The sequence below is a fragment of the Aphelocoma coerulescens genome, chromosome 4, assembly GCF_041296385.1.
Source record: "Aphelocoma coerulescens isolate FSJ_1873_10779 chromosome 4, UR_Acoe_1.0, whole genome shotgun sequence".
In the NCBI taxonomy this organism is placed as follows: domain Eukaryota; kingdom Metazoa; phylum Chordata; class Aves; order Passeriformes; family Corvidae; genus Aphelocoma; species Aphelocoma coerulescens.
This window is the reverse complement of record NC_091017.1, coordinates 47,043,427-47,070,813: the sequence shown is the minus strand read 5'-3', so window position 1 is coordinate 47,070,813 and position 27,387 is coordinate 47,043,427. Positions and strand designations below refer to the sequence as shown.

Here is a 27,387-nt window from a genome sequence, read left to right as displayed (position 1 = left end):
GGCTGCTTTGATACTTTGTTTGAGTATAGGCATCCTGGCACTAATTTCAGTTAACACATGTTTATGCATTTTTACTTATGTTACATTATATAGGAAAACCACAAGTAATATTGTATATGAACTATGTGTAGCAAGGCATTCCATCCTGTCTGTGGCCACACTTCTTCATAGCTCCCTTGCTTTTCAACAGTGGAGGCTACTGAAAGCACACGTGACTTTGAAAAAATGTCTTATTTGTAAGATCCTTCAAGTTCATATATGTCTAAAACACTTTTGAGAGCAGCTGAACTTGGGGACAAAGCATGTGATCCACAGCTTTCCTTCTGTAGTTTTTTTTTCCTGTAATCTGGGAAATACTCATTTCAGAGATTGAGGTAATCAGTTCTATGAACGAACACTCTCAAGGGAGACTTCTGAAAACACAAAGTATGTGCATTTTGCTTCCATTCTCTAACATTAAATTCATTTGGTGTTATGTGTCATAGTTCAGATGAAATTCAAGAAATATGGTTACATGGAAAAAGAAAATGAACAAATGAAAGAAATCATATCCATACTCCTTGTTTCTTCCTGAGGCAGGTAACATGTAATTTACATAGCGTTTAGACATACTATCATACTACTAGAAGGCATTGCATTAATATTAAAACATATTAATAGAATCATGTATAGAATAATACAAGGAAAAAGGAGTCATTGCACCTGGCTGTGCAGCATTCATCTGCATATCTTGAAATGTACAGGGACACTTCTCAAAAGGAGGATTTTTCTTCAGCCATTCCATATGAAGCTTCAATGACTCAACTGTGTTTGAAAGGTTAGGCTTAGAAAAATCAAAATTTCCTGTATATGAATCTGTGCAGTGAAGCAGGTATGCAAATTTTGTCTCTCAGTATTTTGAAAAACCTTCTGTATCTCTTACCCATCAAGATTCTTTCCTTTGGTTTATGAAAATCTCTGTCCTGTATAGTCTGGCCATGGAGCACCTGGAGACTTGCATCAAGAACCTACATCAGCAGTGTGAACTGTACACTTCTTGGTCATGTTTGAATTCTTTAATACTAGAAATCGATTAAATCACACTGCAGTGGGTCACTAAAGAAATTATATTCTCAATTTTAGTATTGCTGATAGCCATAAAAAGAAAGAGATTATTGTCAGTCTCTGAAACACGTAAGGTGACAGTTGTGGTAGTAGTGACATATTTGTCTGTTTTACTAATAAACATACAGATGCATTTGAGACCTAGATGGTACATGTGATGTTTCTGACATCTCATGTTTCCTGTAGATAAAGATGATCTGATTTGTATCCAGTAGCTAAAGCATCTGAGTATATATTGAAGCAGTGCTTATGTCATGTTTAGTAAATGCTATGAATACTAATAGGTAAACTGTCATTTATTTACACAAATATGGTTGCAGAGAGTGTGTGAAGAAACAAGGTACCAAAATGGGTTAAGTGCTGATGGTGACTCAGCTAATGATAAATCTGCCTTCTGAGAAAATGCCTCAGAAAAGAAATGCTGAGCTGCAAAGTGTTGTGTATTAAATTATGTCAGTAGTAAATTGATACTGCTAATAATGACTTTAACACATAGTTCTAGTTTTGTATTTGTATAGTATTAGTATCCAGCATGTGGATATTGATTGATTTAGCTTGTAACCATCAGATGAAAGCATTATGGATGGCAAGGTAATGTAGAATCTGACACTAGTGGTCTGGTAGATACAGGTCTTGTATTTATTTAGAAACTATAATGCATGTTCCACCTGACCATCACAGCTCTCAAGCTGGCTATAACTCACACATTATCTGAAATTTAAGCTATTGGAGTCCTTGAATATCTTTGTGCATGAATCCGGACTTAATATAAACTGAGCTTTTTATCTTCACTGAACCAGTTTTGTGGTAAAATGGTGGTCCTGAACTAGACATCAGGAATGAAGTAACAATAATGATTAATTTAACAGGTTGGTATTTAGAGTTTGTGGGTTTTGTTGTACCTGCTTTTAACTGCTGCAACTCTAAAAATAGCTGAGATCAAATGGAAAGGATGTTTTTGAGCTAATACAGAAAGAATTTGTGCTATATTTTTATACTTAGCAGCTTTTTCATTATTAAGTGTTCTATAGCTAATGATTTTTGTACAAGTCTTCAGGAGCAAATGTGCTTTTCATTTTTGTTTATGACAGTGAGAATTGCCTCACTCCTTTAATAGTTTACTAAATAGTTTGTGTCTGGCATCCCGTTTCGTGTGTCAGTATAACTTCCAAACAGCTCCTGTTCTTGAATAAATCAGAAATTAAGCCTGTTTTAGGTTTTGAGCTGAGAGTAACTTTAAGTCTCATAACTTTTCCTTGAACAAAAGTAACAAAAATTTTCAGTGGCAGTACCTAACAGTGTGGTGATGTTTGAGAAGTTTTTCTGAGGAAGCAAAAACAAGAACTGCTGAGATATATAGAGGGAAGTTATAGAAAGGGATATGTTGAGAGCTTTCTCCTTCTCCAGAAGAAGCTGCAAAAGTTAAATAACAGTGATGATTTTTCACTGACTTAGTTTATCTCTGTTTACTTAAATTTCAAAGTAATTAGCTTTTATGTACCCATCAAGATGTTCAGGGTCTTTACCTAGAGTCATTAATTTGTATTGATACTTTCTGTTTCCCACTATTTTTACATTATGGGAGGGTAAGTTGATTGGTTGGCAGTGTGACAGAGGAGGACAGGGAGATATTTATCGTGTCACTGAATGGCCCTGGTAGAAAAAAAAAATGGAGTGCCAGCAGCTTCAGGTCACTAGGCTTCCAAAATAGTACTGTTGCTGAAACTGGAAACTTAAGATGCAAACCAGAAACAAACTACTGGCTTCAGTCTTCATATACTAATTTGTCCTGTCCTTCGATGTGTATACCAGTCAGATATAATAGACTTAAATGCAAATAGAATTACTTCCATCTCAGATGACACCTTGTGTTGAGAAGGCAAAGCATCTTCAGAGATAACAAAACTCAATAGATGTTTTTCACATTAAAAAATATTCGTGGTGGTTCATTGTCTAAGCTAAAAGTTATAATTTTCAAGGTCCCTGATTTCCTTTTAACAGTAGTTTGGTTTGGTTTTTTTTCATCAACAGTGGTTGTTCCCTACTCCTTCTGTTTCTTTAAATAAAAATTTGGACAATGAACAAAGTTTTTTTGCCATGGATTTCCTGATTTTTTTTAGCTTGGGTTGGGAGGCTGCTTATTCTATATTACACTTTCATTTCGATAGTAGGCAAGCCCATTGCTGCTGAAAATAGCTCAAATGTTCTTAGAAAAAAAATCTCAGTCAGCAGCTTAGACTTTTTCTCTTTTTCTTTTGCAGACTCTTGCATGTGAATTAAATTAATTTCTTGAGAGAAACCTTCATTAAGGGCTAAATAAACAAGGTCTACATATACAGAGGTTTCTTACTTCCGCTGCATTTGAGACACAGCCTAACTCATCTGTCTGGTAAGTTATACTTTCCTTAAGGATTTTTCTTTCTTCCTGCCCTTAGGACTTGCATTCTTGAGGTTCTAAATAGTGTTCAGAGAAAAACAGCTTCGGCTTGCTGGTAGTTCTGGTGCATTCTATATGTGAAGTACAAAGACTAATCTCCAAAGGCATTACTGTGCTGCTTTTACAAACTTCAAAATAGTATCTATGATTCTGTATGGTATTTTGGTATAGGTGGGGTTTAATCTTTTATCTAGTACTTAGTTCTCAGTTTGTTGTAATGAAGGCATTAAATGTTTTAAAGCAAACGTGATTGTTCTGTCTTGGATTTACCTGTTTGAATGTTCCATATTTAATGAATTAACTTCAGAATTTTTATTGCAAAGTATATCCAGTGTCAAGTCAGAGTTTAAAAATAAAATTTCCCAACGTTCATTCATGTCTCATTGATTGTTGGTTTCACCTTTTCTAGATAAAATAGCTTGATGTTATTTAATACAATGCTTTATTTTTCTTGGTGATGTGCCTATTTCATAGGACAGTAAGCATACTTATCAGTAGTCTTTATTTGATCATATAATTCTGTAACAGTTCTATTAAAGGTATTTATGTCTTACAGATTCTTTGGGTTTTGATTGTACAGCTTGAAACAATTTTTTTTTCCTTTGATTATGAAGTTTTAACTGAGTTTGACCCAAACAAAAGAAATTTTGTCCTCCACCTTCTATTTTTATTCTTCATTGCAATAAAATTAAGAAAGTTGTGGAAGAGCAGAAGAATTTTTGCTCTGTGCTGAGGTTTTCCTAAGCAGTTGGCTGGCATTAGATGGCACCCTATATATACCCAGTCCATCTGATCACTTATGCTGCAATGCTTTGGCTTACCACAATTACTGTGTACTTACATACTGCATGCCCTAGATCTGCACAGTTTGTTTTGCAGGCTTTGCTATAGCCCTAACATCAGTTTATTTCAAAAAATATGTTGAAACCTCAATTTCATATTTAAAATATGTGTTATATTTAATGTAAAGCAATATTTATATATATTTTCATTAAAAAAAAAAACCAAATAAAACATATCAACACACTAACATTAAAGCTGATTGGAGGCTTTTCAATTAATTTAAGTTTTAGTAAAAAGCTTGCCATCTTATTTTTGGATAAAAAGTTAAAAACTGGAATGGATGTATAGATTTCATAAAGAATATCTTACTTGTCTTACATTGATGGTTTTCATATAAAAAGAGTTGGTCCCCTGAGAATTACTTCTCAAAAAGCTGAAGCTTCTGAAGGAACTTAAGACACTTTAGAGGTCATGCTGCAATTAGTTTGTGCACTTTAGAAATATGTGATCCCTTAACAGGTCCAAAAACATAGCTGGATGAGAAATTACACATAAATAGGCTGCATAATAGACAAAAATATGAGCCAATTATTTTCAAATAAAAACAGTGCCTGAACTGTTCAAAGTAAGGGCCAGTGATGGTCTATTAATGGTCATTTTTAAATTCATGTAAGCTTGAATTTACCATATACTTTGCACTTAATTTTTGAGTGAGTAACAGGGCTGACTTAGAGGAACTTATATCTGGCATACTAGTACAACTCAAACTTTAGCTGAGTGAACTTGGCACAAGATTCAACTAAAGAGAGGAAATCTCAGGAGAGCAGTGGAATTCCTTTCGTTGAATAACTGTACCTCAGCATTCATGGGGAACAAATGGTAACATTCTGTGCAAGTTTCTGCTTTTCACAGTGTGTCTTTGTTCACTTCCCAAAAGGGGTGTCAAATACATTGAAAAAAAAAAAAACTTTCTTATTTGAATTTTTCATTTTACTTAATGATATGGTCCCAAGGAACCCATTAAATCTGGGATGGCCTAACGCCGTTGTTGATACCTCTTTGTGTATGTGGAAAAAAGGCTCAATTAGAACCATTTTGGTTACACAATTGTGTTCCCTCCTTACTTTCTTTGTGAGCTCAAATAGAGGAGTGGTAGCCTCTATAAGCATTTTATGACGGAATTATTTTATCAAAGTGTCTCAGAAAACATTTTCTTTTTGCCAATATAAGTGTTATCCAAACAATATATGACATTACTGAACTGTTACCTTGAGAAAAAAAGGATCATGATAACTTAAATTTCTTGTTAGAAGCTTTGTGCTGAGAAAGACCTTAACTTAATATGCTGTTTAGTCATGATGCTACTTCCACAGTGTGGTCTTCAGTTCATTTACTGATGACAATGGGGTTTTATGGGAGCTATTCTGTATGGGGTTCTCATCTATGATCTAAGTATGTCAGCAGATCATTGTAATATGTTGAAATTGCATGGATTTAATATGTGATAGTGCTGGAGACAAAAAAGGTGTTTTGAATACTGGAAAGCAAGAACTGGTGATAGAGGAAATTAATCTGAGTAAAAGGCTATCATGAAGTCGTCTCTTCCTTGCGTTAACCGCAGACTGGGGGTATACCAAAATGGAGGTGCTGAGAACATTCTTATGTGAGACCTGTGAGTTGTGCCTGCACTGGACTACCTGGCTATATGGTATTGTCAGATGGCCACAGATAGCTCTGGAAAACATTCATGATGTGGTGCTGTATGTAACCAGCTGCTTTAGAGGGTTGCAATTTTTATGGCATCCTGGTTATCTCGTGTCTGCAGGAGTGCAAAATTTCAATGCCTCTGTTGGCTTTGGAGCTTAGGCTGTGCTTAACCTTTTGATTGATCCAAATGAAACAGGAACTGGCAGGATTCCCAGCTTCTCACAGTAGCCTCTGCTCATCATTAATCTGTGGTTTGGGGGAAGAGAGTAAAATTAATCACTTTATTGATACTCAAGCTCAGCAGTGAGCATCATTTGTCAGAATAATTTTAACTGTAATGTCCAAGCTGTTGGTTGCTTAACTTTTCTAAAAATATCACTGTCTTTTAGATAAACATTTTCCATATTTTGCCACTTCAAAAGTATTCATTTTCCATCTTAAAAAAAAAAGTAATAGTTGACAGTCAAAAGCAAGTACTTTTGCATATGAAACAGTGAATAATTTTCAATTCTGCCCCAAGCCTTGAGTTTCATTTGATTCTAATTTGTGTATAAACTTGAAAAGTACTGATTTGGGAATAAAGTTGCATGGTACACAGCAGAGAATTTACCTGTTTAGCCGCAGAACCACAGAATGGGTAAGGTTGGAAGGAAGCACAGTGAGGTCATTTGGTCCAACATCCCTCCACTTGTTTGCTTGCACTTTAAAGAGAAAAGCATGCTTTTAAGCACTTTCTCTTCCTAAGTAATCTAATAAGTATGCTTTAATCTGTTTTCAAGGTGGCTCTCATCAGTCATTATCTGTTTATACTTGTATGTAAGACTGCATATGTCTCCATAATATTAGTGTCTTAAGAATTGGTGTTTCCTTAGTGACTTGGATCCCTAAATGTTTCATGCTGTTAGAATGTTTAATGCTGTGTCATCTTTTGGGCTGGACATAACTTGGGTACCTAGGCTGCTTCCACACTTGAGACTTCTAATGACTTGTTTCCCAGAAAGGTTCCCTGTAACCAAGTCAATTAGTACAAACGCGTTTAGAAAGGAGCTATCCTGGTGCAAAGGAGACTTTTAGCATGTGTTCCTTCCCTAGTCTGTGCAAAAACAGCGGGTGACAAATGTAGTAGCAGCTCCATTCTTTTGAAGCTGAAAGTCTGAGAGCCAAGTTCCTGTGTGCAAGTAGCCTCTCAGCTTTGAAAGTGCTCCTTGAGGCACCTGTGTAGGATTCACTTACTTGTGTGATTTATCTTGATAGATCTAAGTGAGCTAAGACATGAGGTGCAGGTGAACGCAGCAGGACTGTATGTGTGACCCTAAATCTCTGTGAGGCCTCTGGACCTTCTGGAAAGCAGTGGATTTCTTCCCCAATGTCAAAAAAATTGAAATAAGAACAACAGAGATAAACAGTTTATATATCTAATAATGTACTATTGTCTTATTTAATTCCTGGGAGGGAAGGAAGCAGAGGAGGTGCAAATGGGAAGGTAAGCTATGTTGCTCCTGTAAAGGGACAGTTGATTTGGAGAATGAGTCCTCTGTCTTGAAAAGATTTAGTCTTTCAGAACAGTCAAGTTCTGACCAGTGGATGGAATTTTTCAAGAGTTTTCCTAGCCTTCAGTTAGCTATTTAATCTTGCCACAGTGATGGTTAGTCAAATAAAGGCACTTGGAACTTGCTGTCAGAGGTCTGTTGGATCTCCAAATTTTTAAAATCACCTTCTGGTTCCTACTTCCCTTCTGGGTCCTGCACAGAGCTTTCCAGTGCTGAAAAGGGAAGCTGATGGCTGATTTTTGGAATGTTACAGCAAGGGCCCAAAGTAATAGTCTTAAAAGTGAGAATAAAACTCAGGTAAGACATGGTTAAAAACAAGGATATGAAATGTGTGTGCATTAAACAAGAAATTCAGATGTTATGGCTTAAAGTCTGGGGACATTCTAATGTACTGAAAGATTCTGCTTTTTCCCGTGACAAAAACAGTGATTAAAAATGACCTTAGACTTCTGTAAACAGAATTAAGCTAGTATTGAAAGTTTTTGAAAAATCTTCCTTAAAGTATGTCCCAACTTTATCTGCTTCCTGGCAGGTTCCAGGAACCAGATATCTGGCAGGTTCCTAAAAGCCTACCTGTAATGCAGCAGCTGAATGTTTAAAGCTATATCACCACTTCATAATGATACCTCTTGGAGTAGCTAACAATAATACATTCACACAAATCATTTTACAGTAATGGCTTTGCATTAAAGGAAAGATTCTTTATTAAAATTGACCAGATGTACAGTTTAATCTACTGTTTGAACTGGAATTCAGTTTTGACTTGAGGGTGAAGCTTCTGAAAAGCACCATTATCAAATGCCCTTTTTAAAAACAAAACCAAGACCAAACCAACAAACAAACAAATCCCCCAAACCTTGGAATTAAAAGGCTGAAAAATGTAACTAGGCAAACATCTGAATTCCTAAATGGCGTATGGATGTATTGCAAATGGGCTGTCTGAATTACTTTGAACTTTAAGTCCTGTGTAGTTTGTATATGCTGGTGCAAAGGTTGCTATACTCTGGCCTCTCCACCCCTATCTGGATTTCCCTCCTCTGTGTAAATAGAATAAGCATAAATCCACTGACTTGGAAGGAATTGTATGGTTTCTTGCTTTGTAGCAGCTGACTGCATGGTGGTTTTGTAGCAAAACACTTAAGTGACAGGCGGCAGGTCAGCATGGTGTTGATCTGTCTTCCTGGGATCTAGGAGGTCTCATCCAAATGACTTAGAGTGCTTAGATTTCTGTAGTGAGATGTGCCAAGTGTTTGGTTGTAAAACCAAATGATTAGTCAAGAAAATTTGCATTTTTCTAGATAGATATTAAAATACATATATTAATAATAGGGAATGGGTAGAAGAGCTGAAATCAATGGAGTGCAGACTTCTAATCAGAATTTGAACAAAACAATTAAACTTCAGATTGAAAATACCGTTATGTGACATGGTAAGGAGCATGCTTTCATTAAATTTTCAGATCTTCGTATTCTTTGGGGCCCAGTAGAATGATAAGCAATAGTGCGACAGTAATGCTCTAATATTTGCAGTCTGTTCTACTCTTAGCAATAATATTTAAGTGCTTGACCAAAATGTTTGTTTAGAGTTGGAGAGCTGTTTCCAGTTGAAATCTGGGCTCCCTTGAGGAAGTCATTTACAGGCCAGCAAATGCAATAGAGCAAGTTTGAAAGATCTTTGAGTCAGCCGGTTGAACAACTTATTACAAAATGTTTTTTCATTGAGTATACTAACTTGTCTGTCAATTATCTGACAAACCAGAGTGGCCTGGACAAAGGTTGTTCATATTCTTAAGGCTTTAAAAGATTTGTGTATATGTCTGAGCCTGTTGAACTGTCACAAACAGCTGATACTCTGAACTTGCAGAATACTTGAGTATTCAGTGCCACAAGCTCTGTCTACCTATCTGTGCCAAAATCCATACCAAGATTGCTAGCATAACCATGCAAGTCACTGTCCTGCTGTGGGCAAGTGGAAACAAAGAAAACAGCTTCAAAGTTCAGTATAAAACCATTGATTTAAGACCATGGTAGTTGGTTTGGCCCTTCAGATAGTGCTGTGCTATTGGCATGAGCTGTGACATGTCAGACCTTAGGCTTTCAGTCAGTTCTTTGACAGCTACTTCATTTTATGCTGTTATTGGCAAAATGTCATTGCCTTTCACACTGGCATCAGTAAAAGTCACTGTGATTATTTTCTGTACAGCGTTTGCATGTTGTATTCACACGTGGTTCGCAATAACAGCACTTTGGTCTATGTGAAGTCAGTTAAATGCTTTAGTCCATTTGACACAGGCAGTTCTCTGCTGGCAAAGCAGTATCTCCTGAGATGAGACCTTGTGTGTTCCAGTCTGGCCTGGCCTCTTCTGTGTCTGGAATGAGCAAGACATTTAAACTGCTCTATCTCTCTGTCACTACAGGGTCAGCCGAAGACATATTTATCAATTGACACTAGGATGGTTTTGGTTTTGCACTTCATTCCAAACATTTTTGGTGGAATAAATACTGGTTGGTTTTTTTTTTTTCCCTAGGCAACATATGAGGCATAATTACATCTCAAAATTCAAGTACATATTTGCAAGAAACATGTTTGACAAATTGTGACTAGGTAAACCTTCACACTAGATAAGCACTCTATTGGAAGGTGTGCGGGTAAAGTTGGAGAATAAAGAATTAAACTGATGTGTCATACCTTAAAATTTGCAGTATAAAAGACCTCCTTTTGAATCAGATGTCTTTGGGCTTTTGTAAATAGGCTTATTTCTGACCATGATGTCCTGCATGAGAATTATCTGATTTCTGAATTATATCATAGATTTAGCTATGGATCTGAATTTGTGGGAAGAGAAAAGAACAACAAGCTATAACAACAACAAAACCCTTTTCCCTTTTTTCTCCATAAGAATGGACTTATCTTGGCACTTAATTCAGGCTGTTCATCAAATTTTATCTTTTTAGAATAATTTTGCCTTGATGACTGTGATAAATATAAAACTTGACAAATACTGGATTTTTTTTGTTTTTCTTGCCTTCTAATGGAGTTCAGAATTTGATGACCTTTGCTGAAAATAACTTGGCTAGCTGGAGCCATAACAAGACACAACTTTTTAGTGCAGGCTGAACAGCTAGGACTCAGCTGTTTGGATAGTATTTATCATTCCACAGATAGGATAGCTAAAGAAATAGAGGAAATAGAAAATCAGTCATGAGGGTGACATATAAAATTTTTTAAAACTTTCTTAAATTATTTTTTCTAACTAATGATGAACTTGAGGACTATTTTCACTATTAAAATCCTGTTACTCAAGTGCATGTTGTGTTTTCTCATCTCTCCTGGGGGTGCATATTGCTACTTTTACACTTTGTTCTTTGTCTATGCTCATGCTGAGGACTTGTGATAGGTCAAAATAGATGTCTACATTTTCCAGTCTAGAGGCAAGTCAGAGTGCCCTGACTTTTGTGATGACTTCCTCATATTCTCTCAGCATTATTGCTGAATGTTCAGTGACAGTTTCAGTCTTTGTGTTGCAAGTACACTGCTTTTTGCAATCCAGCTGTAAGTGAGGACATGGTTATTGTTCATTTGATCCTTTAAAACATTTTCTTCACTTTCATATTTGCTATGCCTGCCTACTAAGATTCCAGTAAACTTTTTTTCTTGGAATCAAGAAAAATGTAATGCTGTACTAAAGAGTTCTACCAGAAATGGTACTGCTAGCTTTTTTTTAAATGTGGTAGACCACAGTCACGGTACAGTCAAACATTCTGCTCATTAATTGCCAGGATGCACTTTCATTGCTGAAAGGGTGGAGAAATTAAAAAGCTTGATTAAGACCTTTGGTACAGTCATCTGTTTTTCTCTGTTGATGTTTGCTGCCTGTGAGCTTGAAAGCTTCAGAGTGGCTTTCCAGAGCTGTGTCTTGGAGAACACTGGGACACTACAAGCTGCCCTGCAAAGGTGAGGGAAGGGCAGCTCACTCAGTGGCTGTGGTGTGCGCTGCTGTGCCTCAGGATACAGGTGTATCCTCACACATAACCTTGTAGCAATCACCAATGGCAATTCCTATAAATCCATCAGTAGGTGCAAAGGATAAAGTTTGTTATGTGTGAGGAAAGCCTAATTGAAGGAAAGGAACGAAGCAGGAAGTTGTCTCAATTTTTTTAATGGTGCAAATAGTTCAGTGATTGTCAAATGGACATTTAACTCTATATGAACACAAGCCCTAAGCCAGCTTCAGTCTTGATTGAATTTACTTTTCTGAAAGTAAGGGAATTTCAGCCTCGTGGTAGACAAGATATAGCTGAAGGAATTTGTCAGATGCTTCAGGGACACTTGGGTGAATAGAGATGCTGTTGCAAAGTAGATTTTGTCAGTGTAAGTTTTCAGCTGCTTGGTTCTTGCAAATGCAGCATTCCCATTTTCTGCCTGGCCCTCTATTAGAAAATTGTTTTCAACAGTAACATTTCACAGAACCCTTTCACATTGACAGATGCTTAATACTGGGAATTAAAATAGTCCTTGTGAGGAATTTATTCTGTTTAGACCAGGCAGCATACATGAACTCATTCTGTACTGCTAACACTGCAACTAAATTTCAAATTACCTTTTAAATTGGATCTTATTTGGTAACTTATTATATTTTGTGTTACTGTATTTTAGAGACTGGGAGTAGCTTTAATGCAGCAATGACACATTTTAAGTCAATACTAATGGTGAAACAGGTTTTTAAAACTTGCTACTCTTTTGGACTTTGCCCTTTTGATACAAAGCATAGTGTTTGTTACAAAAGAACAGACCATTCTTTCGAAATGACATTTTCTTCTGAGTATGACTGAGTAATATATTTTGTCCCTATTTCTACTGTCAGAATTTATTTAAATACCTTTGTTCACCTTTGTGGCCATTTCTTAATCTCCTTTTGCTCTTACATAGTAGTAGGAATATTATTGATGACAGTGCCTAGAGCAATGTAAAGGTTATATAGCTAAGAGCAAAATCTTTCTTTTTTCTGTATGTTTGAACCTGCAAGTTGCAGAGCATTATAGCATTAAAAAAAATAGAATATTTTCAGGAGGCAGGAGATGCTGTAAGTAGAAATACTAAGAGAAACTGTCTTTCCAAATTGTTCAGTGCTAGATCCCTGTGTAATGCAACTAATGTGGTTAATCAATTGTCATTCCTTGGATTCCTTAGTGTGCTAACTCTTTGGAATGATGAAGTTCTTCTGGCCTAGACAGAAGTACTAGTTTTGCAGCTGATACCAAGGTCTCAGATAAGCTTGTCTGACTAGTTGCTTGTTTTCAATGGTACCAGTAAGGGCATTAGGCTAGAGATACAGTGAACTCTTAGTCTTGGCACCACCTTGCATATGAAGTCCATATAAACTGCAGGCCAACTATGCCCACATTTTCAAAATAATTTTTAGATCAATATAACTTGCCTAACTGAAAACGTATATGCAAAAGCAGCTGTTAGTTTTTGGTCTTAGCTGCAGGATTAGTTCTTATATATCCCACATCAAGTGTTCAGTAGACATAACACGGAGAAAGCAGAAGTGACAGGGAAAGGAGATGCACCTTTCATGTGGTGAAGGCAGGATCCCAGACTGAGCTGAACCAACTTTAGAACTGTGTAACTTTTCTTTGGTAGCCTTTGTAGGAAATTGGGGAAAGTTACTGGTTTGCACACAACCTTCAAACGTAGTATACCTTAGTAGTTTCAGATCAGTAAGTAGCCTTACCTTTGAATATAACATTGAGTAGGTAAGATTCCTCTGAGATGTACAGTTTAACAGAATCTGCTTCCTGAGTAATAAAAATTAGATTCCAGTAGCATTTTTAAATAAGTCATACCATTAACTTTTATAGCAGAAGATAAGGATGGTATTAACAAATGATAACTCTGTCCTTCTTGGGCCATTCCCCATGACTGCTTTAATATGTGACAGAACAGTGTTGTCAAAGGGCCAGGCAGGTTCTGATATTTGCCTGTCATTGCCTTCTGAAGAAAGCTTTTTTGGTCTCTTTCAATAGACAGGGATGAAACATGGGGAAATAAGCTGTCATCACTAAAAGTTAGCCTGAGTTACTTTATCTTCATGCCACTGCATGGCGCACACACATCTTTTTTTTTTCTCTTTACCTCTGAAAGAACGACTGACTTGAAGATTCAAAAAAATCACTGCTTTGTGATATATGCTACCACAGCTGTCATGCAGAAAATACTAGGTTTGCCTGGATCCACACAACCATGTAAAGTTAAAATGTGTAATACAAAACCTCCTTGCATGTATGCAATATTTTTCTTGTATATTTTACTACCTGGACATGCTCAGTCTAAGAGGTGTTTTCTACACTGTGGGACATGGTACTGCATGAGGTTCTTCATAACTGGCACGTGGCTTTGCAGCCATAGTGGTGCACCTTGCCTTGTCCCTCTACTTGGCACATGTCTGGATGACCTGGGGACTTAGAGCATCGCATGGAGAATATGCCTTGTGCTGTAGAGACACTAACTTGAAAGCCAGGCTCTTCACTTTCCTTGAGCTGTGGAATTCCTCTTATCTGAAGTCATTAGTGACTTCTGGTTAGTCCCAGGGGGTTTGGTTTGGTTTGGGATTTCTTTTCAACTAATGGCTGGAGCACATCTATGAACACAGGCTTGGAGAATTGAGGCTGTTCAGCCTGGAGAACAGAAGGCTCCAACGACCTTATAGCCTGTTCCAATACCTAAAGGGGGCTTACAGGGGTGGTGAGGCACTGGCACAGGCTGCCCAGAGAGGTTGTGGACTCCCCATCCCTGGAGGTATTCAAGACCAGACTGAATGGGGCTCTGAGAAACCTGGTCTAATGGAAGGTTCCCAGTCATTGGAAGTAGATGATCTTTTAAGGTTCCTTCCAACCCTAACCATTCTGTGACTCCATGAAAAAAATTTTAAAAGCCTGTTGCAAGGCTATAATTTATTTTTATCTTTTACCAAAGCTGTATTTAAATCTTCTCTTTCCTCCATACTTTTCACTTATGTTTCAAAAGTAATCATTCTTAATGTTAACATTTATCAGTAAAAGTTGGTTTTGCACAGAGGCACTGCTTGTGCAGTACTTTGAATGCAGCTCATTTCAGGGATAAGTTTATAACCTGATTTCATAAAAAGTTGTGTTACACCAGTTAAGAAGGTGATGAATTCTAGAAGTGGGATAGGAGTGACTGGGGAAGCAAACATCACCACAGTAGTTTTTGTGCCAAAACAAGTTCATTATTTAACTATATCTTTTTTTCTTCTGCTGTGATTTTTTTCCCAAAGAACTGTACCTAAGGTATACAGTAAGTTGGTTTCATATAGAGTGTGTTTATTCCTTTGTTCTTTTCAGGTAGGATCTAGTTGGATGTTGATGACCTCTACTGCTTGACCTACACATAAATAAAATTGCCAGCGCAACTTCTTTCTCTGTCTCAGTACAAGCAGCACCAAAGCAGTCACGAGGTACAGGATTACAGAAAGTCAGTAAAAGCACACTGAAGTAGAGAAATCTCCTAAATAAACCATATCTTCCCACACTCTTGAGCTGCCCTGTTTTTTCTTCTCTAATTGTAAATTAAAAGTGATCAAAGTGATTGTGTTTAATATGAAGTGCCTTTTTTGAGCTGCTCAGGTTAACTCTGAGTGAACTAATATGATGGAAGAAAACCTGGTCTAGACAGTCATCTTACATCAGTGCACTTGAAAATTTAGTAGACATGTGGTCAGCAGTGGGGTATTCATCACAGCAGGTAGCAGATGATTGTCAAGTTTCCCAGTCCCTTGAGCAGAGATAAGTATCCATTTATGCTTCTGTCAAGGCAACTGTATACTACCCCATATACCAGGTTATTTAAAAGGCTGCTGTTTAGTCATAAATGTGACTGTTCTTATGCTGCCTCCTTAACAACAAAATTTTAGCTGGATTTTGTATAAAATTCTGAAATAGTTACGCAAAAACAGTCTTTAGCTGTATAGTTTCTTGATATATAGCTCACTAATGTGATAGGTTACCCATTACTTTCTTAGAAAAAAAGAAATCACCCCCATGCCTTCTACCACCCTAAAAAGCAGAATTGGTTAAATATGAACTTAAAACCACAGAGATAGTAGTACATTTCAAATCCCAAATTAAATTGTACTATACAGCAAAAACGGAGAACAAACAGATGCAAATTACTGTTTTAATAATTTTGCACTGGAATTTTAAAAATCAAGAGTGTTCCCAGAATATAAAATATTCATAGTGTATATGGAATTTTCATAACCCCTTACATTTGGTGCATCTCAAGTTTTACTGTACTTTGCTTTGTTCATTAAACATTAAAGTGTCTTCATATATTGACTTCACACATCATCTTTAATGTCAGATACTGATAATCCGAACTTTTAAAACTTGTACTATGCATGTGGAATTTGCTTATTGATATCAGTCATAATAGTTGCTGCATACTTAAATCCTGGGGAGTTTAGAAACTTTGGATGCAGTAAGTAGGAAATCTGTCAGGTTCTGCAAGTGGGTGAAATATTTAATGTGATGGCAGTGTTGGTAATGTTAAATCATAATGCAGTACTAAAGATTGGATATTAGGAAGTCTTTACAGAAAGGGTGGGCAGGCATTGGAACAGGCTGCCCAGGGAAGTGTTAGAATCACCATCCCTGGAAATATTAAAAAAATGTGTCAATGTGTCCCTTGCAGTCAAAGTTTAGTGATGAACACAGTGGTGCAAGGTTAATGGTTGGACTCAACAATCTCAGAGGTCTTTTCCAGACATAGTGATTCTATGATCATAAGGATTCTATGATTCAAACGTAAGGGATTTCCTCCACTGTTATTCCAGCTTGTTCCTTGAGTTCACCATAGAACAGTATCCATGATGATTTGTATCCCATCAGGATCTCCGGTGTATCTAGCAAGAGGGAATAGACTAGGATTTCAGTGCAGAATCTGCACATCAGTAGTTGTTTTGGAGGGGGTTTTTCTTTAGTGAAAACTAGCTTTATTTTTCAATTTTGTAGAGAAAAAAGAAGAATTGGAACTCTGTAGCATAGACAACTTGTGTATATCCTAGGGGCAAGACCTGATTTTTCTGTATTCTGGCCTACAAACACTTAGACTGTTGTCCAAGAGATGGTCTCAGCCATTCTCTTAAAAGAAGTCTCACAAAATTAATCTCTTGATAGTTCTTGTGTCTTAAAGGCTAAAAATTAATTACATGCCTCCCTTCTTCGTATTGGTTTTGGAAGTACAAATAACTGCTGTAATTACTTTTTTAATTTCAATACCTCATTTCTTGTGTCAACTGCAGCAGCACTACTGGTGTTGTAATAGCTTCTACCTTATAAATTCCTTTTTATTAGAGAATACTTTTTCAGATTGTTTCCATTTATTAGCAAAAGACCTTCCTGTACGAATTTAAGTGATTATGTTTTTGTTTTAAGGTCTTGCTCTGAACAGAATTCACAGTTCTCAAAGTTATACTATGTCTTAGATGTGTAGTCCTGCTGCAGCTGAACTCCTTAGGCACAAAACAACCTTATTCCCTGTGCACAAGGAGGCAAGTGCATCTAGATTCTCCTGTGCTATGCAGGCTAGCTTAACATTTATCCATGTCCAGCATTTCTGTCAGAAGATTATCAGCAAAACCAACAATGCCCTTTAGGTTTTTATAAAAAACAACATTCTGTCTAGGAAAGTGAAATAGGGAAGTAGATGGTGCCATGAAATATTTTTTTTACTGTCAGTTAGAAAGGTACAGGTGTTCAGGGGGAACTAAGGCAAAGACTTCAAATTCTCCTACTGGAAATCTGACAGTAATCAAGTGATGTAGAAACGTGAAACCTGTTGTATTAACTCTTCAAAGAAATGTAAACTCTTCAAGAATCAGATCATAATGACAATATGCATTCAGTCTTGGGGCCCATTGCACAGTAGGACTTCAAAAGCATTGAAGCCTGTAACTCAAACCATTACAATGAGCAGAGATGCTCCTTCAAAAGGGACAGACAATCCTGTGAAGTAACATTTTCAAATTACACACCTGAAATTCAGTATTTCAGCAAGACTCAGGTTGGACCCACTGAACTTTAGGCTCTTCACTAATTTGCCAGAATGGGGATTCCATATGGAGTCAATAGCAGCTCAGTCAAAAGGAAATTTGATTTGGAATAGGTTTAATCACCCCTTGAAAGTACTCATGGGGCTTGCTCAAGTAAATAGGAGTTCCAAAGGAAATTATACAGCTTTAAGTAAATGCAGTGAATCCAGCCCTTTAGTCTCTCTTGCCATCTCTTCTCACTTTATGCACAAGTGTTAGTGTGTCATGAAGTCTCACTTCTGTATCTCCTAAAAATTTCAACTTTGCTTAAATTTGAAATATCTATCCAAAGCTGGAAAAGACATTCTAGTTGTCCCCAAATCAGAAAGTAGGTTAGCTCTAGGTACAGAAGATACAGTATTTCTTTTTAATTCCTTTTTAAATTTTTATTTTGAAGTTTTTAACAGCCTTGGCCTAAATCACTGATACTGTGGGTACTGCTGAAATACAGTGTTTCTGCAACTGCTAAATTGCATGCATTAAAATAAATTAGGATTCCTGCCGGTGTCTGATGAAACAATTTAGAATGTGTAGTTTAAACTAGTTCTAAGCACCCACTTCTGCCAGTATTACTTTATATAAGTGATTTAGATTCTAATTTTCATTTATGGGCTCAGCTTGAGGGAGGAATGTTTGCCTCTGCTATTCTTCCTTGCTTGGCTGGAGGAAAACCTGTGAAATACATCCTCTTGGAAGACACTGAGTCCCCAAAAATAAAAGTTTTTTTGGGCAGCACCGGAGTTCACAGAAGCATGTGCTGCATTTCCCTTGGCATGACACAGCTAGGGAGCACGTCTCGGGAAGCTTTTTATGTGCTGAGGCCACCATTGGTGCCAAATGAAGTGGCAATTCTGTAAATAGTAAATAAGCCATGTACAGACAAATCCATTCCACACTTTGAAAAACTGTGAATACTTTAAAGTGAGGGGAGGTATCAGTAATTGCTCAAAATGAGAAGTTCTGAACCTGAGTGTGAGGTGTAAAATAACAACAAAGGAAATATTGTGAAATTAGCTTAATACATGACAGAATACTTTACTTGTTGGAATATATTTGACTTCAGGGTGCCAGAACCATCCGTGAGAGTTGTTCAAAACAGTGTCTTAAGATTTCTTTTGACAGAAGAAAGAGCTTTAGGCCTTGGAATTCTTTTCTCCAGTGCTACGTCCAACAAGCAGTGCAGGCCACCCTAAATCTTGTGTGTATGGCTTGGTTGAATGAGCTTCTTCTTCCTGATGGTAACTTTCCTACACCTAAGAGATAACAGGTGAATTTTGACAAAGCTGGAACAAAGTTTTTCATTTAAAAAACAAACAAGCAAACAAAAAATGTTATGGAATGTGCTGGTTTTAAAGAAAATTCGAAAATCCTTTTTATGCAGTGGTATAAATCTTTCAAAAGAAAACCTCGCTAATATCCTGATAGAACAGAACACTGAAAATTGCAACTGAACACAAAAATAAGCATGCAAACTCCAACATTTCTTCCTTATTTACAGAAAAAAACCTGGCAAAACACCTTAAAATAATGAGCTGTCTCTTCAGTTGTAAATGTGTAATCAAGTATACAATATGTTGAGGATTTATTTTGTGTATGAATACTTAGATTTCCAGTGGCTCTGGAGTGCTGAGTGGCTTTTCGTTATCAGTTCCAGTTTTTTGGTAACAGGAATGTATCTAATTTAGTCATCTGGGAAGCAACATAGTTTGAATAACCAACTTTCTGCTTTTAGAATCTCTTGATAGAGAAAACACTTTTTTTTCCATGTTTACTCATTTTTGAGGGGAATTCATACCAGGTTCTCAGAATTTTGCTTTTAAATAAAGTATTGTGCTAAAAAAAAGTTGATGTGCAGCACCATCTCAGAAGCAGAGAAAATCATTAGGTTTAATTAGGATCAAATATTTGTTAAGCCCTGGTAGATTAATTGAGTCTATTCAGTAATAGAGAAATTGTTTGTGGGTAATTTGCTGTAGTAGTAACACGTGAGGCATGCATGATTGAATAAATCTTCACAGAGATCTTTTTCCTTGTGAGTTGTTTTCCATTTAGAGCAGCAGTTTTATTTATGTAGCATATGATTTTTCCATGATTCTTAGATATTGGAATCAAAATTTTTTTTGAAGCCTCACTTGTTAAATTGGTAGGTCGAAGTACCTAGAGGTATTATATCTCCTCATGCATTCTTAATTATAATTTTTCACTGGTAGAAAATGCAGCTATGGGGAAATCGGTAAGTGTGATGATGAGAAACCCATGAAGAGTTTGTGCAATGTATTTTTAGTGTCTGAGTATACTATTTTGTGATAATGTAACAAACAAGAAGTATCTAAGAACCCAGGTAAGAAAACTGAATATGAATTATAGCCTAGGCTTTTTGTACTGCAGCCTATTGGCTAAATTCTGAGCCTGTCAATAAGATACAGTTCTTGTTGATTTACTGGAAATCAGTCACTATTGAGAATAAAAAACTTCATTCTGTAGCTTCAAGGTCCAACCTTGAGTGTTTACACCAAACTATCTTACTAAGGACCTTCTTATTGAGGTCTACAGCTATGACTCAGGTTCAGAGTTATCTCATTTTGAAGCTACAGTGCTTTATTTTGTCTTTAGTAGAGACAAATAGGTAAAACCAAGCGTAAATGCACAGGGTTGTATGGATAAGCTGAACGGAGGAAATAATTCAGCCAGCAGTGGTCTGGACTTATTTATCAGCTGTATGACCTTCTCTACATATATGCTAAAGCTTTACCTATGTTACAGGATTTCAGAAGGAAGAATTACAATCAATTTTTTGTTGAGTCCCAATTCTAGAGTAGAATATCAAGATTCATAAGAGTAAGCAGTGATCCTCGGGCAATCTGACTTCTTTTTAGAGCAAAATTTTAAAATTAAGGCTGACCTCTTCCAAAAACCAAAGAAGTACTGCTCAAAGGGAGTTCATTTCTGCGCTTAGTCTCTAAACCCCAAAGAAATTATCTTTGCAAACTAATGAAGATGAAATTAGGCGCTGTAGCCTGTGGCACCTCCTTCAGAGCTTTAAAAGTAAACGTAAGGGTTGGAATTAGGTCAACCATTTTCTGGATATATTTTTCTAATAGTGCTTAGTTTACTTCTGAAACTGTGGAGAGCAGTCTTTCTGCCTCTGTAAAATTGTTGAGGAGCAGTGGAAGGAGAAGGCTGTTTGGGAGTGGCCTCATGGCTTTGAGTGCAGCATGTTGATGGCATTTCAGTTCCAGTCTCTTAGTTGTAATTAAAAAACGTGATGGAGTAGTTTTATCCCTGCTAATAAAGTGTTGAGTTTGAAAATGGGGGGGGAACCACACATGAAAGACACCAGAGTTCTGGGCTAAGATGTCTGGGTAACATCTTTGTTTGTCAACAGCCCATACAGGTCAGTGTTTGTCCCAGCAGTAGCCAGCCCTGTTCAACGTTTAAGTAAGAAGTGAGAAGAGACTGAAGTTTGTCAAGTTTAATAAGGGCACTGTAGTGTAATTGCTGCCTTTGGATGGATCAATGCACACAAACTCTTAGACCATTCTGACTGGGGAAATGCTTTGTGCGGTCTGTGACAGCAGCCAAGCACTTTGCACTCAGATCCCCCAAATGCACAGGGTCTGGCAACTGATATAGCACAGGGAGAGGCGTACTGCTTGCTGAAGGTGATTGTAAACAAGGCACAACAAAAGTGCTTGGCAGTGTTGAGCCACTGAGGATTCTTTCTTAATTGAGTGTTCCCAAAGGGTCAAGAAACCCCAACCCAAGCTTTTGCGTAGTGCTTTTTGTCCCATTGTGTCCGATTTCGGAGTGCTTTCCAGTTAATTGTATTAACTTTCTCCTACTGATACGAGCTCAGTTGGTTAGAGAATGATGCTAACAACACCAAAGTTGTGGGTTCGATGCCCATAGGGGCCATTCATTTAGGAGCTGGAGTCGATGATCCTTCTGGGTCTCTTCCAACTCCGAATATTCTGTGAACTTCTGTTTACAGTGTCATGAAGATGTCCTCAGAAATAACCTGGTCAAATAAGTTACTTGCTAAAAAAAAAATGGGCATGGGAAATTTTTTGGTGGCTGTTGAAGAAAAGGTATTTCCAAAAAGTGTTCTGTCACAGGATGGGAATGTTTTTATTAAGTTTTATGCAAATATTATTCTAATTGGCAAACTCCACCTGTGATAACAGCAAATGTATACTTTGTAACTTAGCAGTCATGCCACTCAAAACAGGGTTTGTGAGTTTCTCTAGGAGACAAAACAAGAAAATGCAGAAGCTGCATGAGTTCTGGTAGTAAGGGCAGAGATTTGTGTTTGGGAATTACATTTGGGTAATACAAACCACCAGTTACTCCAAAGCTTGCCGCCTCTTCCAAGCCTAAGCAAATATTTCATGTTTCCGGGTGTCATACTCGGGATTTACTTTTACAGCCAAAAAGCATATATGTGTGCAGAAACAGGAATTTATTGTTAGTCTATCAATGTTACCAGTTCAATCAAAACAGACCAGTACAAAGCCTGTTACTTTTTACTGGTAATGGCAAGGATTGCATTTACTGGACTATTCTGGACCTGGCAACAGAAGCATAGAAATTTGAAGTTTCCTGTGGCCTGTCTACCATCTTTGGTTTTGGGATGAAGGTTATACCTCAAATCTTAGAATATTTTGTGTGCATCTAGAATCTCCTATTGGGGTTGTTGGCTGCCCAGTGCTATCTACAACCAGGTTTACCTTCCATTTTCATGTTTACCAGAGTTAGTCTAATAAGAGTTTTTCTGTGTTGATTATGTTGGTTACCAGTTTCTAATTTCTTCAAGTGAACATTTAGTTATGAGGCCTCCAATTCTATCAATGGTTTTGGAAACAGTTTATTTCTAATTAACCTTTCAATTGAAACTTACTCTATAGCAGAGTTGCAATTGCTGTGATCAAAGATCTCTAGGACAGCAATTCAGAAGGAAGTTTAGTTGCGTACTTACACACTTATTATATGGCAGCCTATGAGTAGCTTTAATTTATTGACCTTTAAGGAGAATGTGAGTAATCTGCAGTTTTTACCAAGGAGAAGAAAAAAACCAAACACAAAGTAGTGTCAGAAGAGTATTTGAGTACTTTTAAGTAGAATTATATACAGGTAGATAACATTGAGACTGTTATTATGGTGAAAGTGCCCTTTTGTAGATAATAGTAATAAGTATTTGTTAACCATTAAAAGAATATAAATTACATACTGGAACTGCATAGTCTGTCAAATTAATGCTATATGCCTGTTCAAAATTAAGAGGAAATAGTCTTTTCCATATTTGTGAATATACTTTTCTGCCTTCTCTGTGGGAAGTGTATGCATTAAAGTTTCTGGCATTGCAGCTTTAGTACCAGAAAAATGTGAGAACTAAGACCTCTGTAAAACCAAAGGCAAATGTGTCAATTTTTTCTGCAAGAAAATCTTTTCCATTAGAAATACAGACTTAATATCATGAATACCCAACAGCTGTTGTTTAAAAACTCCACTCTGCGGACAGCAGCTGAACCAGTGACTCTGTAGGCTGGATTGGAATAAGCATGTCTGATGAGCATCTGAGAATGATAGCTGGAAGGCAACACTCATGACAGCTGGACCACTGAATATAGACACTCATGCTTAGTGTTGTGCAAAGGCCAGCACTTGAGGTCCTGGTGAGTAGATAGGGAGCATGGAAGGGGACAGATGACACAGGATGCATTTTCAAATATGGTCTGTAATTATACGCACCATTTCATGTATGTGATACTAATTGCATACATAATTTCTGGAATGCTGGTCCACATGTTTACCCAACTGTGGAGTTTACATATGACTTTTCTTTGAGCATATGCAAATTTTATCACTTATTTTCACATGCAGTCATCTGAAAAGATGAGGGCACACTGCTGTATGCACCAGGGTTTTACTCATCAGTAGGCTGAGTCAAGTCTGTCCCAAAATCATACGCAATCCTTCCAGTCTGGAAAGAATATGTGTTTTGGTTATGAAAGAAATTATTGGGCAAAATTAGTGCAATCAAATCACAATTTTTTAAATTACTGTTTTTTCTCAGTTCTTTTGTATTCCAAAAAGAGTATGTCAGATGTTGCATTGATTTAAAGCAGTTTGTTCATCTAGGTATTAGTGATGTTCTGTACAATTCAATGTGGCTAATGAAGCACTGCATGCTACCTTCGGGGCTGTAACTGTGGCTTGGCATGAAAATATGACCTTGACATTGTTTGAGCTGCACAATGAACTAGTCAATAGGAAATGACTACAGTTTGTAATCCTATATAGTCCCAGAGTAAACACACATTATGTTCCCAAACACAAAGAGAAGTAAAAGCTGGAGAGGAAAGTGTCTTACCACTTTAAATGCATCCAAGTAAACTGTGCATTTCCATTTCCTATTGTACAAAATACCTTTTGTTGACAAGCCAAGTTTTACATTGAGGTGATTGGACACTCTTTTCAAGTGATTAATGGAACAGATGCAATGATATGCTAGGTATTCTAGTAAGGCATAATTCTGACAAGCTACAGTTCATTGAAATGGCTTTTATCTTTGTGGGATGACTTCCTGGTCATCTCAAAGGAGGTTGCTTCAAATTTGGGGGGAAAAAGCAACTTTGATGTTAAAAATTGAGGCCTATTTCTTTCATGCTTTTGTTCATAACTACAGTAAACAATGGGAGCAACTCTGGAGTAGTGCATTAACTCTTCATTTCTGTTTTTCATGAGAAATTTCTGACTCATTGTAAAACTATAAATCTGCAATGATCTTTTCCAAGTTCAGTTCCAAGATACTCTTGCAAATTATATGGATAGTTTTAAAATAAAATATATTGAACTTCTTAAGTATGCCTCTGTTCCTGAATTGACAGGGATTTAATACTTTAATTGTGGTGGAAATACATTATTTTAAATAAAATTCTTGACTCCGCACTACAGCGTTTTCCACTTGGGGATTTCTTTTATTCTTCGGCAAACTTTTTACTCCTACTGGTATTCTTCTTTATGAGATCATGTTTTCTGAAAAAAGCAGTGGAAAAGTGAGTCTTAATCTTTTCACCAGTTCATTAGGTGATCTGTTACTTTCACATTATTCACCACATTATTCATCACTTCTATCTCTCAGCATTTTAGAGGCAAAGTTAATCCTGGGGTTAACCATACCAGGAGATTTGAATGCTGTCACGTAAGTGGAAGCCATCAGGTCCTAGTGATCGTGTGTTGTTCCTGTTCTGGAAGATACAAAACATGTCAATTCATTCCGTACTGTAAAAGTGTTAAAAGCTAAATAAAGTTTGTAATTGTATCCAGAGATTTCCTGAGGGAAACTGGAGAGTTTAGTTTCTTTGCTCCAATGCTGTGGTGTATGTGGCTTCTTTGTCTTCTGAACACCAGATACATTGCAGTAGGTAAATCATGACCTTGGTTCTGATCTTTGAGACAAGTCTGATGTTGGTATGCCATGTGTAGATTTATTATACTGTTTATATGCACATTTCTTTTCTAAAATGTTTATAAATGTTTTATATACTTGTAGGTGCAGGGTTCATGTAGAGGCAGTAGTCACATAGTTAACTACAATGAATATTGCATATAAACACAAACTGGTTTCATTTATACTTTTAAAGGAGTCCAAATTAAAAAATCTAACATGAGATCTTGCTGTTATGAATCTATGGAATCATCCAACAGAGTTTGTTTACATTCTCACACATTCTGGTGTTTCTGCTCTGCACAGGGAGGTGCATAATTTTTGCTTGCTTCAAGAAGTCATGCAGTGTGAGAAGATGAATGAGCTGTGGATTGTGATTGTTATAGAAACTCTTGTCCAACTTCATAGCTTTGCCTTTGATACTACAAGCTTAGTAGAGAATTTGGCTAAATGTTTAACATCTGCATCATTAGCCTTAACAAAAAATGTAAATGAAGAGGAGCTCTACAATTTAGCTGTGATGCATTTGCATGCTTTCTCCTCTTAGGTTGCTCTGATTATTTAGGGTACAGAGACACTCTGTCTGAATGACATAGGACAAACTGCTTCCAAAATGTCAAAACGGCCAGGGTCCAAGTTAGAATTTACTTCAGTTTAGAAATTCAGACTCTTCTGTATTCTACAGGGAACCTAGATAGGACAGTGAGCTTGAAATCTCTGAAATGCCTTGAGGGCCCATGGAAGAAAAGTGCATGTGCAATGAGGATTCAGATAACCCAAACAAGCAGTGCAGAATTGTGCTGGTTCTAGAACAGATATGTAAAAGTGGCACCATACCTGAGCCAGTAAGATGTGTGTGGGAAAATATTGGACCCTTGCTACTCTTAGGGTTAAATTATCTTTTGTGCTGTACTATGCTTTAGAAACCTGGGAGTTTGGAGTGACACCAGCTTGGGATCTTGAAGTAATGGCAATTGAATTTTACAAATACACACTTAGGAAGCTGGATATGCTAAACTCAGCAGTATGATTATTATGTGTCTGGGTTCTTCAGCTGGCTTAGTATCCTAATCTAAAGATTGTATCCCAATTCTGTGTTTCTATATTTACATGCATGGCCTCCCTGGGAATTCTGCAAGAAATTGGATAGCAGGTGTTGGCACTCACACATACATCTCTTGATAAGAAGAATTTACTTCTGCATGCTCTGTCCTCATTAGCAGATAGCACTGTACCTCTGTTACTATTAGTAAAAGTTTAGTGAAATATTTGTCTGTTTACTTTTGTTGGCAATTGTGTTCTGAATTTGATTTTATTCAGCAAGAGATTTGCAGTGGTCTCGGTATTTGTTCCCCACGGTTTCTCTCTCAAGCATGTCTGCTGTTCATAACATTCATCAGTTGTAGAAAGCAGCACCAAAAGAAGGTATATAAAAGCTCAAGTCACACCCCCCATTGTTTTAAAAGCTGACAGAAGAAAATGTTTCATTCTTAACTTTATAGGTATTTTTCCTTTTCTAAAATTAATAGTCATATTCAGTTTCATTTCTCTTCTTTGGGCAGCTAATGAAATACTTGTATGCAATAAAAAAATACTAAATATATAGAATGAGCTTTGTTTATGTGCATTGTTCCCACAAAAATATATGATGCCTTCCTCTTATTCTCTCAAGGGTTGAGTTTTCCATCATCTATATTTTATTAGTATTGTAACTTAACCCATTGCAGAGAATAAAGAGGGGGTTGGGAAGGTGTCTGTTCTTGTAGCCATCAAGATGCTTTCTCCTCTAGTGAAATGTTTACTGCTAATTTTTTGTAATTCGAAATAGCAGTCAACATATAGTTAATGGCATTTAAACATACAATGAGCAATTCCTATATGTAAGATAGGAAGGACAAATTAAGAGGCTGGATTAAAGTGATTGTATCAACCAAATCTGGCATTTGGAATTTATCAAAGGCAGAGAACATTAAATCTTACCAAGCCATGCCTGTTCAGCCCTAAGGTTTTGTCACCTTGTCACTGATGTGAGTTTCTTGGTATTGCAGATACTTTGACTGTGAAATAAGATGGGGGGAGGTTCTGAAGAAAATATTTTTTTTTTTGTCAGCTCTTCAAGTGAGCAAGGCACCCTTATCTAGGCCTGCTGTCTTCTTTTCCTATTACCATAAATACAACCTTTCAGATACTTTATAAAGCAGAAATGAGTCAAAATCATGCAAACCAGTAACAAAGGGCTTTGTGT

The 27,387-nt window shown here is 36.9% G+C and overlaps 1 protein-coding gene across 31 annotated transcripts in view; it reads left to right on the top strand.

The window, feature by feature from the left end:
* The window catches only part of SORBS2 (sorbin and SH3 domain containing 2), a 208,262-nt gene that overhangs the window by 76,691 nt on the left and 104,184 nt on the right, over nt 1–27,387 (top strand). For all 31 annotated transcript variants that reach the window (XM_069013875.1, XM_069013876.1, XM_069013880.1 and 28 more), the window contains one exon: nt 3,366–3,493. The gene's annotated coding sequence lies outside the window, so the exon portion shown is untranslated. The remainder of the gene's footprint in view (nt 1–3,365; nt 3,494–27,387) is intronic.